Source organism: Helianthus annuus, chromosome 16 (genome assembly GCF_002127325.2).
Source record: "Helianthus annuus cultivar XRQ/B chromosome 16, HanXRQr2.0-SUNRISE, whole genome shotgun sequence".
Classification (NCBI taxonomy): Eukaryota; Viridiplantae; Streptophyta; class Magnoliopsida; order Asterales; family Asteraceae; genus Helianthus; species Helianthus annuus.
In genome coordinates this window covers 29,930,236-29,951,306 of record NC_035448.2, presented here as the reverse complement: position 1 = coordinate 29,951,306, position 21,071 = coordinate 29,930,236, and the positions used below count along the sequence as shown (strand labels likewise).

General features: G+C 37.4%; 1 long non-coding RNA gene across 1 annotated transcript; it reads left to right on the top strand.

Moving 5' to 3' along the window:
* Positions 1 to 408: 408 nt before the first annotated feature.
* LOC110917668 lies at positions 409 to 19,908 on the top strand. Its single transcript, XR_002580750.1, has 2 exons — positions 409 to 494; positions 19,763 to 19,908. It is a non-coding gene; the product is annotated as an uncharacterized LOC110917668 (long non-coding RNA).
* Positions 19,909 to 21,071: the final 1,163 nt, after the last annotated feature.

Below are 21,071 nucleotides of genomic sequence, written 5' to 3'. Positions count from 1 at the left end.
ATCCGCAGGTGGATTTTGGGGGTGTGACATATTGCATCGTGAGTATGAAATGTATATAGTGTCATTAGTATAGTCTACTATAATGACATGGATGTATGAGGTTAAGTCGAAAGTTCATATGATAAATTGTTGACTTTTTGAAAGTCAACTGTGCATAAGTAGCAATGTTAGACTTTTGTCACAATTGTAATATTATAGAAAGTCATATGATGCGTGTTATATCCATATGTGTTATATGCGATGACATGATGAATTATATGAGTTTGAAAGATTGACTTGTGGAAATATGCCTTATGCTTGTTAGAATTGACTAATGAAAGTCAAATGTGAAACATGAATTTGATATGATTGTTAATATGTACAATCATGTACGCTAACAAGAATGTGAATGCGATGACATGAAAGTATAGGGATCATGTCAAGATGGATGGAAGCATGGAAGGTTAACGGGTCAAAAGGAGGCGAAGAAACGGATGCGAATACGAACACTTAAGGTAAGTGATTTCTGAAATCACTTCTTATTTATAAATGAAGTTTAGTATGTGGTATATAGGGAAACCAAGTAAGAATTTACAGGTAAGGGTAAGTACCAAGGTAAGTTCATATGAACTTCGTCTATCCTTAATGTAAATTAAGATGATAGTTTCATCATGTTAATGGAATGTGCATGATGTTGCTGAATGTTCATTGTGTTAATGGAATGTGCATTATGTTGCTAAAAGTTCATTGTGTTAATTGAATGTGCATTATGTTGCTGAATGTTCATCGTGTTAAGGGAATGTGTATTTTGTTGCTGAATGTTCACCGTGTTAATAGAATGTTCATTATGTTGCTGAATGTTCACCGTGTTAATAGAATGTTCATTATGTTGCTGAATGTTCATCGTGTTAATAGAATGTTCATTATGTTGCTGAATGTTCACCGTGTTAATGGAATGTTCATTATGTTGCTGAATGTTCATCGTGTTAATAGAATGTTCATTATGTTGCTGAATGTTCATCGTGTTAATAGAATGTTCACCGTGTTAATAGAATGTTCATTATGTTGCTGAATGTTCATCGTGTTAATAGAATGTTCATTATGTTGCTGAATGTTCACCATGTTAATGGAATGTTCATTGTGTTGCTGAATGTTCACCGTGTTAACAGAATGTTCATTATGTTGCTGAATGTTCACCGTGTTAATGGAATGTTCATCATGTTTGTTGGAAGTTAGTCGGTTATGTTTGTTTGTAATTGCATTGATTTATGTTGATATGTTTATAGATAAGGCTCAACTTACAATAAGTGAATGTGACATGTATGTCAGTACGTATGTGAAGACGTAATCATGTATGTATGTAAGTAGATGCGTATGTATGCAAGTAAAGGTATGTATGTATGTACGTAGTTATGTATGTATTGTATACGTGGTTTCAATACATTTAAGTATTGACCTTATTAACAGTGTGCCTCGAGAATGAAATGTAATGCAGGTACATTATTGGAGTTTCGCCAAGGATTAGACACCCGGATGGAATGATTAAATCTAGAAAGATAACGGGATGGGAAGTATATGTGGATAGAACGTAACGAGACTACATGATTGAGAATCTTGTTTGTATATAATGTATGCTAATGTTGCGAATGTATGTGGTGGGTACAGGTTGAACGAATCACAGATTATCATCACGAGGAGTAGCGATTAAAGACCGAGTCACAAGATAGATTGTACGGGAATGCTTGAGTATGTAATTTGATAAACATAAGTTATGCTTTTATTTTATTAAATGAGTACGAAGGATGCATATATTGTAAAAGAGTTATTTTAAAATGAACTTTCAAGTAAGTCAAAAAGTTATAATGAGAGAAATTTTATGGTACGTATTTCCGCTGCGTCTTTTCAGTTAAAGCGTGTTAGGGTCTTACAAGTTGGTATCAGAGCCCTGGTTTGAGGGAAATCAAGTATGAGGAGGTAAATACTTGAACTCAAACCTGTGTGCTCTTGTGACAAGGAACCCGTACAATCCGAGACTCGATCAAGATCTAAGGGTAGAAGCAAAGGTAAGTATGTACTTAAGTATGCATTTGAAGAAAACTAACAGTATGTTATGTGTAAGGTAAGCATGATTGCTTGGAAAGGATGATCCATGAATGCGGTCTAGGACCGACCTCAAGGCATGTAATAAGAGTGACCCCAGGTACGTAAATTTAACATGTGGGCGCACGTAATGGTATGATCTAGCAAGTGAAAGAAAATTTTGAATGAAATATAATAATGGAATGGTAATGAAGAGTTGAGAAGGTTACACGTGCCGAAACTTATTTCTTCGGACATAAGGTGGCGCTTACACGAAGACACGAAACTAGTATGTGGATTGTGTACCTGGCCAGTACACAAGAAACATATGACATTCGTGAGACCGTGATAATTGTTACAGGTATGTCAGTTAGAATTAGGAAGTAGGTGGACGTGAGGGTGAAGAGAAATGTAAGACTTTCAGGAATGAAAGTATGAATGATAAGTTAGAATCCGCAAGACAGATTCGGAACATGAAAGGAATGAAAGTATGAATGATATGTTAGAATCCGCGAGACGGATTCGAAACATGAAAGGAATGAAAGTATGAATGATATGTTAGAATCCGCGAGACGGATTCGAAACCAATAAAAGTATGAATGATATGTTAGAAACCGCGCGACGGGTTCGAAACATGATGAATGATAAAAATGAAAAGATTGGAATGTGTATGCAATTACAGACTAAGCAAGTAAATATAAAGTAACTGAATGAAAGAATGATCATACTTGGCACGCAAACCTAAATTTTAAAACGAAAGGAAGAAGTTTCGAACAAGTTATGTGTTAAATGTGTTAGAAATCGACTCTTAGGAGTCATAATAAATGACGGGCTACGACCCGGACAATAATTTAAGTATGAGTTGAGAAGTGTGAGTTTTGTTAAGAATACCAAAATGATGTAATGGATGTCCTTGTAGGTAAACATGAAGGGAAAGACGTACGAATGTGTACCTCTTTACATCTACGGTAAGTAAGAAATGTCGGTTTGACCTTGAAAAGTCAAACTGCAAAGGTCGACAAAATAAGTAACCAAAATAAAATAATTGCATGTAAGGAATGAAGTGTGGAAAATGTTATAGCATGTACGTAGGAAATTGTAAAAGAATTATAGGTGAGTAATCACCTAGTATAATGAATGTTTGAATGAAAAGTGCTAACCGCTAATTTTGTAGATGTCAATGCTAGAACTCTCAATGTGATGAAACCAAACGAATTGGTGAATGAATGTGCACGAGTAAAAGCTCAGTAGAAGGATGAATTAGAGCTGTCCTGGTATGGTTAGTACACGCGAAGGAGCGAATCGATCTGGTTTACGGATCGCAGAAGCACGGAATGAAATCAAAGTAAGTATAAAGTTTTAACTCATACCGGATAGATATGGATTAGTAAATTTAAAAGCGACCTACGAGATGAATAATGGAATAGGTATGGTAGGGTATGGAATGTATGACTTTTAATAGTTGATGTAAGAAGAGAACTATGTCATTAAGAAGTAAATCTCAAAAGTTGTGAGTGAAAGTTTTGAGTACTGATTAAACTCTCGTATGATTAACTTGCACGACACGCTTAGTTGTGTATATTAAGTAATACAACATGAAGTGAAAGCAATAGTAATGTGAAATGAACGAAATGATTTAAAAGTAATGTAAAGGTATGCAAGGTACGAGTAACCGTAGAAAACGTAGAATGAGGTTAACGTTGGAGTTAAGCATGTAGGTAGGATTATGTAATAGTAGTTTTGTTATGGTAACAAAACAAAAGTTAAATGTTATATAGTGCATGTAGAGAATGTAATTTTTTTATGAGATAAAGATATTAGATCCGTTAAGAACGGGTCTTAGGAATGTATGTCTGATTACAAATTGAAGGAGCATGTGTATTGGCCCGTTGTTGACAGGTCAAGGAAATGAAAATGATATGTGAAAGTATGATAAGGAAAGTATTGATTTATTAGGAAGAAGTCAATTATTTGAATAATTTATGAATCAAGAATGAATAGTCACCCATTTTTATGGTGTACCAGTTAGAGTTAAGCATATATGAGTATGTATAAATTACAAAGTAAGATCGTATAGTCGATGAAACGATATGAATATCGAAATAAACAAAAAGGAATGTTATTAATAGGATGTTGGAATTGTTTCAAGTAAACAAAATGGTACATTGCACATGATATACGAGTATTAGAATGATGAATGAACCATTAGCTCTGAAATGCGTTAGAAGCTAACGCTATTAGTGAAAGCGATACTAATAAGAACTCCGGGACGGGTTCTTGAAAATAGAAGATTGTCACTGAGATGGGCTAGTGGTCGTGTTGATGGGGTAAGGGGAAAGGATAATTAGTGTTTAATGGAAATGAGAAAGGTTTCGGGGACGAAACCTCATTTAAGGGGTGGAAGACTTGTAACACCCCAAAACCCGAATGTTTATATTTGTCGTATGTTCCTATAGGACATATCATGAAATAAATTACTAGGCTATTTAACCTAGTTAAATGGGTAGTCAAAACTATTAAATGACGAAAGTTTGTGCCAATTATGTTTAAGTGGCAAACACGAGGGGCTAAATTGTAACATGGGAAACTAAGGTTTTATAAAACAAAGAATTAAACACACAACACACACATCATATGTGTGTGTGCATGGAGTGTTCTGGAGAAAAACAAGGGGTTCAAACCCTAGATCTTCAAGAAGCTTCAAATTAAAGGGTGAATCGAAGCTCAAATTCACAACCGAACATGAATTAATGATCACCTTAGCAAGGAGATCACAAGGTATGTTTTAAAACTAAGATTGGTGATCTTTTATGAAGCGGGTTATGTTTTAATCCGTGAATTTGTATGAAATTGAGCATGAGTATGTGTTAGAATCATCATATAGAACATAGATTATGCATGGTTTGGGTTAATTTGATGGTTTAGATGACTTAAATGATCACCCAAGTCCAATCCTTGTTCAAATCTTGTTGTGTTACGTTGTATGTAATGCGTTCTTGTTAGGTAGATTGAATGTGATATGAATTTGTTGATGTTTTTGTGTTAATTGATGAATGAAAGCATGAAGTAGGAAGTAAAGCATGAAACACTTGTACATTATGCATAAATTGTGGCATGCACACCAAGTGTTTGATGAAATACCTAGGTGAGATTAATAGATGAAATGGTATGCAAGTAATGGATGAAATCGTATAATATGGGGATATGATGTATTTGATGATAAATATACATGAGAAATCTATTTTTAGATGGAATTCATGTAGGATTTGGTTGGCCATGTTATTTGGTAAAAGTATGCATTAGAATATTGTACTCTATGTTGGAGTGGTATGATGTTTACTACATGTTTGAATAATTGCTTAATCAAAATTGATAAGTAAAAGTACACTAAATGTGAAGCATATGAGATCATTAGAACAGGATGAAGTTAGAATGATGTTGGGTTGTTAAGCATTGGTCAAGGTGTTAGTTGTAGAATTATGTTACTAGAATGAACGGAATTAAATACGTTTGGTATGTGCATATAACTAGATGATCATGTGGTTGTATGCTTATTGCATCGTGAGTATGAAATGTATATAGTGTCATTAGTATAGTCTACTATAATGACATGGATGTATGAGGTTAAGTCGAAAGTTCATATGATAAATTGTTGACTTTTTGAAAGTCAACTGTGCATAAGTAGCAATGTTAGACTTTTGTCACAATTGTAATATTATAGAAAGTCATATGATGCGTGTTATATCCATATGTGTTATATGTGATGACATGATGAATTATATGAGTTTGAAAGATTGACTTGTGGAAATATGCCTTATGCTTGTTAGAATTGACTAATGAAAGTCAAATGTGAAACATGAATTTGATATGACTGTTAATATGTACAATCATGTACGCTAACAAGAATGTGAATGCGATGACATGAAAGTATAGGGATCATGTCAAGATGGATGGAAGCGTGGAAGGTTAACGGGTCAAAAGGAGGCGAGGAAACGGATGCGAATACGAACACTTAAGGTAAGTGATTTCTGAAATCACTTCTTATTTATAAATGAAGTTTAGTATGTGGTATATAGGGAAACCAAGTAAGAATTTACAGGTAAGGGTAAGTACCAAGGTAAGTTCATATGAACTTCGTCTATCCTTTGTGACATCTGTGCTTGTAATCATTGTAAACAGTTCAGTTATCAATGAAATAAAGTTATTTGATCCCTATGTTTGTTTGTTTATGTTTGATGTTTTTCATGTTTTAACTTTTATTCGATTTCAAACTCTATATCGCTTTCTTGAGAATTATACACAAACTGGTGCGTAAACGTAATCAGTTAAACACGACAAATACTCCGGAACATCAATTTATGCTTAACATACCTTAAATAACCTTTACATAATTTAGAAATAAGTTTCGAAGGCTTTGGTATGGCAAAATCTAGTTAATTCGCTTACAGGGACTAAAATTGACAAACTGCGAAAGTATGCCAATCTGAACTGTAACGAACATTCTGGAACATGATCATAAGTTAAACACACCTTAAATATCCTTTACATAGCTTAGAAATAGGCTTTGAGGGGTTCGGTGTGCTAAAATAAACTTTTGGGTCATTCAGGGACTAAAAGTGTCAAAAAGTGCATAAGTTTGCATTTTCGCGCATAACTTACGTTCTGAATACATCCGGACATCCAAAAATTTATGTAATCATTAAAATATTATGTTTTAGTGATTTGCTTGTCAAAAATCCATTCGTCGCGCAATTTGGACCGTTTTTGCGTCTGTTATGACTTCCGTCGTAATTAACCGAACAACGCAATCGTACGGCCAAACGAACTAACATCCGGCATATTTTTGAGCATATTTCAAGTCCCCTATACTTTAACTTCATTTTAGAGCTTAAAAATGGGTTTGACGGGTTTTAGAAGTGCCAAAACACGTCCATACGCGCACAGGGGTCAAATCTGCCAAAACTGAAAGTTAGCTGGTCTGCAGGTCCCTTACGGACCGTATGGGGTTGCTTACGGTCCGTAAGCCCCTCCCAGATCAGCAGAAATGCTTTCCAGCCATTTCCAGCTGTTACACACTTATGCACATGGTTTCTCCTAAACTATGGGCTGGTTTTGGGTGCCAATGGTTTTGTAAACCAGTGGGTACGAGGTGTACGGCTCAGATTTAATGCTTGGGGAACAAGAAACGATCTTAACGGTTCCATGTTTCCTATAAATACCCAACCCCAACTTCATTCAAACCCACTTGATTCTGAGATTTTCTCTAAGTTGGAGTTATAAACACTTCATACCTGAGAAATACTCGGAAATCAATCTTGCGGGGACCTTCTGTAAGTATTCTTTCGCGTTTTTCGTTCGTTTTAGCGTTAAAGTCAAACTGTGTTTGACTTTCTGCTTTGACCAGTTTATGGTCAACGCGGAGTTCGTTTGAACTTCCTAACGTGAGCGTAATCACGATGGTTATAGTCCCTAGTGACTATACCTACTGATTACCACGTTATCTAGGCTCAGTGACGAGTCGTAGTTTCGGCCAAAATGCGTTTTCTCACGTATTTTGTAACCAAACTACTCTAGGGTATTAAAACCGTTTGTTTTAATACCAAACCTGTTTTCTAACTTTACTAAACATGTTCTAGCATGTTTAGCTCGTCGCTTTTAGATTTGTGCTTGTTTAGGGTCGTAAAGGTAAGCGATCTAATCAATCGCTTATGCTTACGAACCCGACCCATTTGGTCGATCTTTTGGATCCAACCAAACATTTTAGGTGACCATAATTGTATTGGGAATAACCTTCCGAGGTTATACCTTATGGTCACGACGTTTAAGTAGTTGTATGATAAGTAGTTCTTATGCCTTAGGTAAATTACCAAAATGCCCTTTTTGCGCCAAAATTCATTTTAAGCCTATGTAACATAATTTTTGACATCTAAACTGATTTAGCAACAATATTAAGCATGTTAAGGCATATCTTACTTGTCATAGGACTAGTTAGGCTTTCCGAACGCGTTTTACGCGAACGGCGCGTTAAAGTAGCATAAGTTACCTAAGCGGGTCGTAACGGGTCAAAAGCACTTAGGATAAGTTTCGTACTACCCGATCCTCCGATAGGTCCGTTTGTTAATGTATATTCCTATATAGGTGTCGTTTGATTCCGTGATCTTCTAGCATTGCTTGGTGGTTATCCTACGACTTCTAAGCAATCTCAAGTGAGTACATAGACCCCTCTTTTACTGTTTTCCAAACATTTTGGGGTGAAACACATGTGCCTACTTGTTACTTTCGTGCTTTCTTGTTTTCACAACTTATGCTTGCTATGTTCTTGAGTACACAATTAGTACATGATTTCATTATGTTTTGCTATGTATGTTTACTTAGCATGCTAGCACATTGATTTACATTACATTGCTTTGCTACATATGTTTACTTGGCATATTAGCACATTGTTTTACATTACATTTTCTGCTATGTATGTTGACTGAGCATACTAGCACATTGATTTACATGACTTTTTTTTTTTTGCTTTGTATGTTTACTTAGCATACTTAGTACATTGTTTTCACATAACTTGTTTACATTTGGTATGACATTTGGTTTGTATAAACGGTTCTTTACTACATTCATTAACATTAGCTACGCCGCTCGGTAGTAAGTAATGGTACCATAGGACTTGACAAATCCCGTTCCTGACATCCTGGGTTGGTTTGGATGAAAGGAATGACTGAATCCGTGAACATTTTACTTTGATAACCTTTACTCTAAGGTTATCCTGCTGTCTCAAGGCTTGAATGTAATGCGTTAACTTACCACATAAATGTTTGTATCAATAAAACGAGCTTTTACTTGGCAAAACATAACTTTTTGATTTATTCAAAATACTTTGTTTTGTTCCTTTTTTTTTCCTTATGGATAAGTATTCTCATTTTGTTACTTACCATACATAACTTTTGTTAACACTTAACTACATGACTACATTTTGGGTTTTAAACATTGACAATGGTTTAGACAAGAACATTTGATGGTTGGTTTGTTTAAGTGACTTAAGTAACGATATGCGTGTAGTATGCTACAAGCATGGTGGATACGCCGCTGGTACTTCCTATATATAAGTGCTTGTATTATATTACATGACATACCGTTATTTAAATCATTCAATTTTGGACTTATACATTTTTGCAAATAACATATTTTCACAAGACTTTGTTTTACAAAACAATTTATTTCATACAACTTATTTTTACTTGGTTATTCTTTTAACCATACATCATTCTTTTATACATACATATTAACTGATTTGTTATCGCTTTTCAAACATTTTATAAGCAAACACTTAAACTGGATTCATGACAAGTTTTCATTAAACATTTTCTTAAACCTAAGTCATGAATCCTATTTTCACAAAACCTATGTATCTCACAGGCATTTTTATGCTGACGTACCTATTTTCACATGTGTTTTCAGGAGCTGTTGCTTAGGATGTTGATCGTGACACGCTAGGGTGGACTCGGGCCTTAGTGACATAAAACAGATCTAGACTTAGATTAGCTATGTGATGTACTTTTGTTTTCTTTTTAAGACAATGTAACGTGTTGGTTCTTGTTTCAAACAATGTATTCCACCCTTTGGTTATGAATAAAATATTATTTTGATTACCTTGGTTGTGGAACAATAATTCTGTTACAACAATCCCCGACGTTTCCGCCACGATTTGATGTTTTACGTGGTCGGGGTGTGACAGAAGAGTTGGTATCAGAGCCAATGGTTATAGGGAATTAGGTTATTAGTAATGCTTTGACCTAGACTATAACCTTTCTAGGACCCCAACACAAGTTGTCTTGTGTTTAGATCTTAAAACATACACTTCACCTATCCTTAGGTGATCAACAAAACAAGAACCCAGTTTTCTAAAACGATTTTTGAAAAACAATCCTCTGTTTTCAAATGATTTATTATATGATTTTGAACCCTTCCAGTTTGATTTTTGGCCTTGTGCCTTCCAAGTTTTCAAAATCTCGTCAAAGTTTTGGGTTCTAAATAGTGTGAACACGTGCAAACTAGAAGAGTGAATGCCTGTACCCTGGGTTTTCTGTCTAAGGCTAGAGTGTTCGTACAAATCCACATAATCAGACCAGTCACTCTTACCTGGGAACTCCTGGGGTGAGTGTTCACTTACAGGCGAGCATGTCTTCGCTAAGCATTATTTATGGACCCATTTACTTTGATTAGTCACTGTGTGTCGTTTGTTTGCTTTGTGATACGGACAAATGACCACCATCCTTGCCTTGTTGATTTTGTTTCCTCTCGTTCTTTTCATCTAATCATCTCACTCGTTTCCTCTCATGTTTTCCTCTTTTTAGCATGCCTCCTAGACGCGAAAATCAGCTACCCAATGCCGAACTGGCAGAAATCATCGCACAGCATATGGCTGCTGCGTTCCCGAATCTTATTGCTCAGTTTAACCAAGCCAACATCAATCAGAACGCTCCTTGTAACTTCAAGAGCTTCAATTCGGCTAAACCACTCAAGTTCAGTGGTACTGAGGGGGCAACTGGGCTCCTTCAATGGTTTGAGAGCATTGAGAATACTTTTCGTCATGTTCAGTGTCCTGATAATCGCAAAGTCGAGTTTGCTTCTAGTGTTTTTCAAAAGAGGGCGTTGACATGGTGGAACGGGGTCATGAGAGATCGTGGTGCTGAAATTGCTTTAGCACAGACATGGGCTGAGTTGAGGACTCTCATGATGAGTGAGTTTTGTCCTCGTCATGAATTGCGAGCGCTGGAAAGGGAGTTTGATGATCTAAAGCAGTTTAGTGGCGAGCACCGGGCGTATACTGACAGGTTCGAAGAGTTGAGTTTGTTATGCCCAACGATGGTTACCCCACTTGACAAGGCTATCGAGAGATACATCGATGGTCTACCTGACTCTGTGCAAGACATCGTTACCGGTAGTAAACCTACCACTGTTCGTCAGGCAATCGAACTATCTGCAACGCTGACTGAGTCACAGATACGAAAGGGTAAGTTGCATAGAAAGGGTGACAAGAAGGGTAAGAAGCAGGATTCTGAGAAGAAGGAGAGTAAGAAAGGTAAAAGCAAGAAGGGGAGTGATGCGGGTTCTTCGAAGGGTTCGAGGAAGCGGAAGGCTTCCCAGAACTATGCCGTTACTACTAAAGCTCAAGCTGCTCAAAATCAGCCTGCGCAACCTCTTGCCAAGAAGCCATACTTTGGCAATGCACCTTTGTGCAACAAGTGTAACGGACATCATCAACCACACCACCAGTGCCGTCAATGCACTAACTGCGGAAGACCTGGTCATCTTGCTGCCACCTGCCGTATTCCTGCTAATTTGAATCGGGCAGCTCAGAACCCGGCTCAACAGGTTGCTCAGCAACAAGGTCAAGCAGCACGACCTCACTTCCCACCAGGTTCCTGTTACAACTGTGGGGATCTGACCCACTATCGTAACCAGTGTCCAAGGTTGATAAATGCGAACCCGGTTCAAGCTCAGGCTCGTGGACGAGCTTTTAACATGAATGCTGTTGAGGCGCAAGCCGACAACGAGGTGGTGAACGGTACGTTCTTTGTTAATAATCAACCTGCGTCTGTTCTTTTTGATTCAGGGGCCGATAAGAGTTTTGTGTCGTTATCTTTTGAGCCCTTGCTTCACGTGTCTAGAACGAAACTAGGTAAGCCTTTGATAGTAGAAGTTGCGAGTGGTGAACCCATTGTTCTTGATTCTGTTCTTCGCAACTGCCAGCTGAACCTTAACGACCACCTTTTTCCTATTGACCTCACGCCTATGCAACTTGGAAGCTTCGACATTATTGTGGGTATGGATTGGTTAGCCAAGCATCGCGCAGAGGTAGTGTGTTTTGAGAAGACCGTTCGTGTGCCACTTTCGTCAGGTGAGATCCTACAGGTTCATGGTGAGAAACCTGTTAGTAGCCTCAAGCTTATGTCTTGTTTTCAAGCTCGGAAGTATCTGCGAAAGAACTATGTGGCCTTCTTGGCACATGTTACAGCAGATAAAGACCAAGGTAAGTCTATTCAAGATATCCCTGTTGTTGGGGATTATCCGGAGCTGTTTCCTGAAGAGTTGCCTGGTCTACCTCCAGCATGCCAAGTCGAGTTCCGTATTGATCTTGTACCTGGTGCAAATCCTATTGCCAGAGCTCCATATCGTCTTGCACCGTCTGAGATGCAAGAGTTGTCTAAGCAGCTTCAAGAGCTTTCTGACAAAGGTTTTATCCGTCCTAGCTTTTCTCCTTGGGGTGCTCCCGTTCTTTTTGTCAAGAAGAAGGATGGATCCTTCAGAATGTGTATCGATTATCGTGAGCTGAATAAGCTTACCATCAAGAATCGATATCCCCTACCTCGCATTGATGATCTCTTTGACCAGTTACAGGGTGCTACTTGCTTTTCGAAGGTCGATCTTCGTTCTGGGTATCATCAACTTCGTGTGCATGAAGAGGATATTCCCAAAACAACATTCCGCACTCGATATGGGCATTATGAGTTCACAGTCATGCCATTCGGTTTGACCAATGCTCCTGCTGTTTTCATGGACTTAATGAATAGGGTCTGCAAGCCTTATTTGGATAAGTTCATCATCGTTTTCATTGATGACATCTTGATTTACTCTAAGACGCGAGCTGATCACGAGCGCCATCTTCGTCTTACTCTGGAACTCCTGAAGAAAGAACTTTTTGCCAAATTCTCCAAGTGTGAATTTTGGCTTAAGGAAGTTCAATTTTTGGGGCATATTGTCAACGAACAAGGTATTCATGTAGATCCCTCCAAGATCAGTGCGATTAAGGATTGGGATACGCCTACTACTCCTACTGAGGTTCGTTCTTTTCTTGGTCTTGCGGGTTATTACCGCCGCTTCATCAAGAACTTCTCAAAGATTTCAGTTCCTCTAACTGCTCTAACTCAGAAGAACAAACCCTTTGAATGGGGTTTTAAACAAGAAGAAGCATTTCAGACCTTGAAGCAGAAGCTTTGTGATGCACCTATTCTGACTTTGCCTGAGGGCAATGATGATTTTGTTGTTTACTGTGATGCATCGAAATTGGGTCTTGGCTGTGTTCTGATGCAAAGGAACAAAGTTATAGCCTACGCATCAAGGCAATTGAAGGTACATGAGAGAAACTACACCACTCATGATCTTGAGTTGGGTGCAGTTGTCTTCGCTCTCAAAATCTGGAGACACTATTTGTATGGCACAAAATGTGTGGTTTTCACTGACCACAAAAGTCTTCAGCATATCTTCAACCAGAAAGAACTCAACATGAGGCAAAGACGTTGGGTCGAACTCCTAAACGACTATGATTGCGAAATTCGCTACCATCCTGGTAAAGCGAATGTTGTGGCTGACGCATTAAGTCGTAAGGAACGTACTGTGCTTCATTGTGCTCGTGTTCAATATGCTATTCAAGCTCGATCTGATATCCAAGCACGCATTACTCAGGCTCAATAGGCTTGTGTTTCACAAGACTTAATGGGTAAGGAATTACCCTATCACATTAAGCCTGATCTTGTGCTGAAGGAAGATGGATCGTATTATTTCATGGACCGTTTGTGGGTCCCAAGCCAAGATGATCTTCGCACTTTGCTTATGGATGAGGCCCATAAGTCTCGTTATTCTATTCATCCTGGCTCAGACAAAATGTATAAGGATCTTCGTACTCAGTATTGGTGGCCTGGTATGAAGAAAGACATTGCCTTGTACGTTTCTAAATGCCTTACGTGTCTCAAGGTTAAGGCTAAACACCAACATCCTTATGGTCTTTTGGAGCAACCTGAGATCCCAGTTTGGAAATGGGAAAACATTGCTATGGATCTCATTACTAAACTTCCGCGCACTAAGAAAGGTCATGATGCCATCTGGGTAGTTGTTGATCGTCTTACTAAGTCAGCGCATTTCCTGCCGATCCGTGAGAATCTATCTGCTGAAGATCTGGCCAAAATCTACGTGGATGAAATTGTATCTCGACATGGTGTTCCTTTGAACATTATTTCTGATAGGGATGCTCGCTTCTCTTCTCGATTTTGGAGAACCATGCAATCTGCTATGGGGACCCAACTCAATCTGAGCACAGCCTATCATCCACAAACAGATGGCCAAACTGAAAGAACAATCCAGACTTTGGAGGATATGCTTAGAGCTTGTGTGATCGATTTTGGTGGTAGTTGGGATTCACATCTTCCATTGATTGAATTCTCCTACAACAATAGTTATCACTCCAACATCAACATGGCTCCTTTCGAGGCTCTCTATGGTCGAAAATGTCGTTCACCGGTCTGCTTGAATGAGATCGGTGAGGCTCAGCTTACTGGACCTGACCTCATTCTAAAGACAACTGACAAGGTTAAGAAAGTTCGTGATAACTTACAGGCAGCACGAAGCCGTCAAAAGAGTTACGCGGACCGACGACGCAAGCCCTTAGAATTCCAAGTCGGTGATCGTGTATTACTTAAGGTCTCACCTTGGAAAGGTGTGATCAGATTTGGAAAGAAAGGAAAACTTGCACCTAGATACGTTGGACCATTCAAGATCGTCGAAAGAATCGGTAAGGTAGCCTACAGACTTGCATTACCTCCCGAACTTGGAAATGTTCATCCAACTTTCCACGTATCCAATCTCAAAAAGTGTTTAGCTGATGAGAACCTCCACATACCACTTGACGAAATCCGTATTGATAAAACACTACATTTTGTTGAGAAACCTGTGGAAATTATGGATCGTGAAGTCAAATGGCTTAAACGCAAGCGCATTCCGTTGGTTAAAGTTCGCTGGGAATCTAAACGTGGACCTAAGTTTACTTGGGAACGTGAAGATCAAATGAAGGCGAAGTATCCACATCTATTCTCACGAGTTTCCTCTAAACAAATTTCGGGACGAAATTTCCACAAGTAGGGGAGACTGTGACATCTGTGCTTGTAATCATTGTAAACAGTTCAGTTATCAATGAAATAAAGTTATTTGATCCCTATGTTTGTTTGTTTATGTTTGATGTTTTTCATGTTTTAACTTTTATTCGATTTCAAACTCTATATCGCTTTCTAGAGAATTATACACAAACTGGTGCGTAAACGTAATCAGTTAAACACGACAAATACTCCGGAACATCAATTTATGCTTAACATACCTTAAATAACCTTTACATAACTTAGAAATAAGTTTCGAAGGCTTTGGTATGGCAAAATCTAGTTAATTCGCTTACAGGGACTAAAATTGACAAACTGCGAAAGTATGCCAATCTGAACTGTAACGAAAATTCAAGAAACATGATCATAAGTTAAACACACCTTAAATATTCTTTACATAGCTTAGAAATAGGCTTTGAGGGGTTTGGTGTACTAAAATAAACTTTTGGGTCATTCAGGGACTAAAAGTGTCAAAAAGTGCATAAGTTTGCATTTCCGCGCATAACTTACGTTCTGAATACATCCGGACATCCAAAAATTTATGTAATCATTAAAATATTATGTTTTAGTGATTTGCTTGTCAAAAATCCATTCGTCGCGCAATTTGGACCGTTTTTGCGTCCGTTACGACTTCCGTCGTAATTAACCGAACAACGCAATCGTACGGCCAAACGAACTAACATCCGGCATATTTTTGAGCATATTTCAAGTCCCCTATACTTTAACTTCATTTTAGAGCTTAAAAATGGGTTTGACGGGTTTTAGAAGTGCCAAAACACGTCCATACGCGCACAGGGGTCAAATCTTCCAAAACTGAAAGTTAGCTGGTCTGCAGGTCCCTTACGGACCGTATGGGGTTGCTTACGGTCCGTAAGCCCCTCCCAGATCAGCAGAAATGCTTTCCAGCCATTTCCAGCTGTTACACACTTATGCACATGGTTTCTCCTAAACTATGGGCTGGTTTTGGGTGCCAATGGTTTTGTAAACCAGTGGGTACGAGGTGTACGGCTCAGATTTAACGCTTGGGGAACAAGAAACGATCTTAACGGTTCCATGTTTCCTATAAATACCCAACCCCAACTTCATTCAAACCCACTTGATTCTGAGATTTTCTCTAAGTTGGAGTTATAAACACTTCATACCTGAGAAATACTCGGAAATCAATCTTGCGGGGACCTTCTGTAAGTATTCTTTCGCGTTTTTCGTTCGTTTTAGCGTTAAAGTCAAACTGTGTTTGACTTTCTGCTTTGACCAGTTTATGGTCAACGCGAAGTTCGTTTGAACTTCCTAACGTGAGCCTAATCACGATGGTTATAATCCCTAGTGACTATACCTACTGATTACCACGTTATCTAGGCTTAGTGACGAGTCGTAGTTTCGGCCAAAATGCGTTTTCTCACGTATTTTGTAACCAAACTACTCTAGGGTATTAAAACCGTTTGTTTTAATACCAAACCTGTTTTCTAACTTTACTAAACATGTTCTAGCATGTTTAGCTCGTCGCTTTTAGATTTGTGCTTGTTTAGGGTCGTAAAGGTAAGCGATCTAATCAATCGCTTATGCTTACGAACCCGACCCATTTGGTCGATCTTTTGGATCCAACCAAACATTTTAGGTGACCATAATTGTATAGGGAATAACCTTCCGAGGTTATACCTTATGGTCACGACGTTTAAGTAGTTGTATGATAAGTAGTTCTTATGCCTTAGGTAAATTACCAAAATGCCCTTTTTGCGCCAAAATTCATTTTAAGCCTATGTAACATAATTTTTGACATCTAAACTGATTTAGAAACAATATTAAGCATGTTAAGGCATATCTTACTTGTCATAGGACTAGTTAGGCTTTCCGAACGCGTTTTACGCGAACGGCGCGTTAAAGTAGCATAAGTTACCTAAGCGGGTCGTAACGGGTCAAAAGCACTTAGGATAAGTTTCGTTTTAGTATGTAGGCTTTGTCAAACCATATGACATAAGTTCCCATACTTATTTGGTTTACGAATCCTCGTACTACCCGATCCTCCGATAGGTCCGTTTATTAATGTAGATACCTATATAGGTGCCGTTTGATTCCGTGATCTTCTAGCATTGCTTGGTGGTTATCCTACGACTTCTAAGCAATCTCAAGTGAGTACATAGACCCCTCTTTTACTGTTTTCCAAACATTTTGGGGTGAAACACATGTGCCTACTTGTTACTTTCGTGCTTTCTTGTTTTCACAACTTATGCTTGCTATGTTCTTGAGTACACTATTAGTACATGATTTCATTATGTTTTGCTATGTATGTTTACTTAGCATGCTAGCACATTGATTTACATTACATTGCTTTGCTATATATGTTTACTTGGCATATTAGCACATTGTTTTACATTACATTTTCTGCTATGTATGTTGACTGAGCATACTAGCACATTGATTTACATGACTTTTTTTTTGCTTTGTATGTTTACTTAGCATACTTAGTACATTGTTTTCACATAACTTGTCTACATTTGGTATGACATTTGGTTTGTATAAACGGTTCTTTACTACATTCATTAACATTAGCTACGCCGCTCGGTAGTAAGTAATGGTACCATAGGACTTGACAAATCCCGTTCCTGACATCCTGGGTTGGTTTGGATGAAAGGAATGACTGAATCCGTGAACATTTTACTTTGATAACCTTTACTCTAAGGTTATCCTGCTGTCTCAAGGCTTGAATGTAATGCGTTAACTTACCACATAAATGTTTGTATCAATAAAACAAGCTTTTACTTGGCAAAACATAACTTTTTGATTTATTCAAAATACCTTGTTTTGTTCCTTTTTTTTTACTTATGGATAAGTGTTCTCATTTTGTTACTTACCATACATAACTTTTGTTAACACTTAACTACATGACTACATTTTGGGTTTTAAACATTGACAATGGTTTAGACAAGAACATTTGATGGTTGGTTTGTTTAAGTGACTTAAGTAACGATATGCGTGTAGTATGCTACAAGCATGGTGGATACGCCGCTGGTACTTCCTATATATAATTGCTTGTATTATATTACATGACATACCGTTATTTAAATCATTCAATTTTGGACTTATACATTTTTGCAAATAACATATTTTCACAAGACTTTGTTTTACAAAACAATTTATTTCATACAACTTATTTTTACTTGGTTATTCTTTTAACCATACATCATTCTTTTATACATACATATTAACTGATTTGTTATCGCTTTTCAAACATTTTATAAGCAAACACTTAAACTAGATTCATGACAAGTTTTCATTAAACATTTTCTTAAACCTAAGTCATGAATCCTATTTTCACAAAACCTATGTATCTCACAGGCATTTTTATGCTGACGTACATATTTTCACATGTGTTTTCAGGAGCTGTTGCTTAGGATGTTGATCGTGACACGCTAGGGTGGACTCGGGCCTTAGTGACATAAAACAGATCTAGACTTAGATTAGCTATGTGATGTACTTTTGTTTTCTTTTTAAGACAATGTAACGTGTTGGTTCTTGTTTCAAACAATGTATTCCACCCTTTGGTTATGAATAAAATATTATTTTGATTACCTTGGTTGTGGAACAATAATTCAGTTACAACACTCCCCGACGTTTCCGCCACGATTTGATGTTTTACGTGGTCGGGGTGTGACATCCTTAATGTAAATTAAGATGATAGTTTCATCATGTTAATGGAATGTGCATGATGTTGCTGAATGTTCATTGTGTTAATGGAATGTGCATTATGTTGCTGAATGTTCATTGTGTTAATTGAATGTGCATTATGTTGCTGAATGTTCATCGTGTTAAGGGAATGTGCATTTTGTTGTTGAATGTTCGCCGTGTTAATAGAATGTTCATTATGTTGCTGAATGTTCACCGTGTTAATAGAATGTTCATTATGTTGCTGAATGTTCACCGTGTTAATGGAATGTTCATTATGTTGCTGAATGTTCATCGTGTTAATAGAATGTTCATTATGTTGCTGAATGTTCATCGTGTTAATAGAATGTTCACTATGTTGCTGAATGTTCACCGTGTTAATGGATTGTTCATTATGTTGCTGAATGTTCATCGTGTTAATAGAATGTTCATTATGTTGCTGAATGTTCATCGTGTTAATGGAATGTTCATTATGTTGCTGAATGTTCACCGTGTTAATAGAATGTTCATTATGTTGCTGAATGTTCATCGTGTTAATAGAATGTTCATTATGTTGCTGAATGTTCACCATGTTAATGGAATGTTCATTATGTTGCTGAATGTTCACCGTGTTAATAGAATGTTCATTATGTTGCTGAATGTTCACCGTGTTAATGGAATGTTCATCATGTTTGTTGGAAGTTAGTCGGTTATGTTTGTTTGTAATTGCATTGATTTATGTTGATATGTTTATAGATAAGGCTCAACTTACAATAAGTGAATGTGACATGTATGTGAGTACGTATGTGAAGACGTAATCATGTATGTATGTAAGTAGATGCGTATGTATGCAAGTAAAGGTATGTATGTATGTATGTACGTAGTTATGTATGTATCGTATACGTGGTTTCAATACATTTAAGTATTGACCTTATTAACAGTGTGCCTCGAGAATGAAATGTAATGCAGGTACATTATTAGAGTTTCGCCAAGGATTAGACACCCGGATGGAATGATTAAATCTAGAAAGATAACGGGATGGGAAGTATATGTGGATAGAACGTAACGAGACTACATGATTGAGAATCTTGTTTGTATATAATGTATGCTAATGTTGCGAATGTATGTGGTGGGTACAGGTTGTACGAATCACAGATTATCATCACGAGGAGTAGCGATTAAAGACCGAGTCACAAGATAGATTGTACGGTAATGCTTGAGTATGTAATTTGATAAACATAAGTTATGCTTTTATTTTATTAAATGAGTACGAAGGATGCATATATTGTAAAAGAGTTATTTTAAAATGAACTTTCAAGTAAGTCAAAAAGTTTATAATGAAAGAAATTTTATGGTACGTATTTCCGCTGCGTCTTTTCAGTTAAAGCGTGTTAGGGTCTTACAAGTTGGTATCAGAGCCCTGGTTTGAGGGAAATCAAGTATGAGGAGGTAAATACTTGAACTCAAACATGTGTGCTCTTGTGACAAGGAACCCGTACAATCCGAGACTCGATCAAGATCTAAGGGTAGAAGCAAAGGTAAGTATGTACTTAAGTATGCATTTGAAGAAAACTAACAGTATGTTATGTGTAAGGTAAGCATGATTGCTTGGAAAGGATGATCCGTGAATGCGGTCTAGGACCGACGTCAAGGCATGTGATAAGAGTGACCCCAGGTACGTAAATTTAACATGTGGGCGCACGTAATGGTATGATCTAGCAAGTGAAAGAAAATTTTGAATGAAATATAATAATGGAATGGTAATGAAGAGTTGAAAAGGTTACACGTGCCGAAACTTATTTCTTCGGACATAAGGTGGCGATTACACGAAGACACGAAACTAGTATGTGGATTGTGTACCTGGCCAGTACACAAGAAACATATGACATTCGTGAGACCGTGATAATTGTTACAGGTATGTCAGTTAGAATTAGGAAGTAGGTGGACGTGAGGGTGAAGAGAAATGTAAGACTTTCAGGAATGAAAGTATGAATGATATGTTAGAATCCGCAAGACATATCCGGAACATGAAAGGAATGAAAGTATGAATGATATGTTAGAATCCGCGAGACGGATTCGAAACATGAAATGAATGAAAGCATGAATGATATGTTAGAATCCGCGAGACGGATTCGAAACCAATAAAAGTATGAATGATATGTTAGAAACCGCGCGACGGGTTCGAAACATGATGAATGATAAGAATGAAAAGATTCGAATGTGTAAGCAATTACAGACTAAGCAAGTAAATATAAATTAACTGAATGAAAGAATGATCATACTTGGCACGCAAACCTAAATTTTAAAACGAAAGGAAGAAGTTTCGAACAAGTTATGTGTTAAATGTGTTAGAAATCGACTCTTAGGAGTCATAATAAATGACGGGCTACGACCCGGACAATAATTTAAGTATGAATGAGAAGGGTGAGTTTTGTAAAGAATAACAAA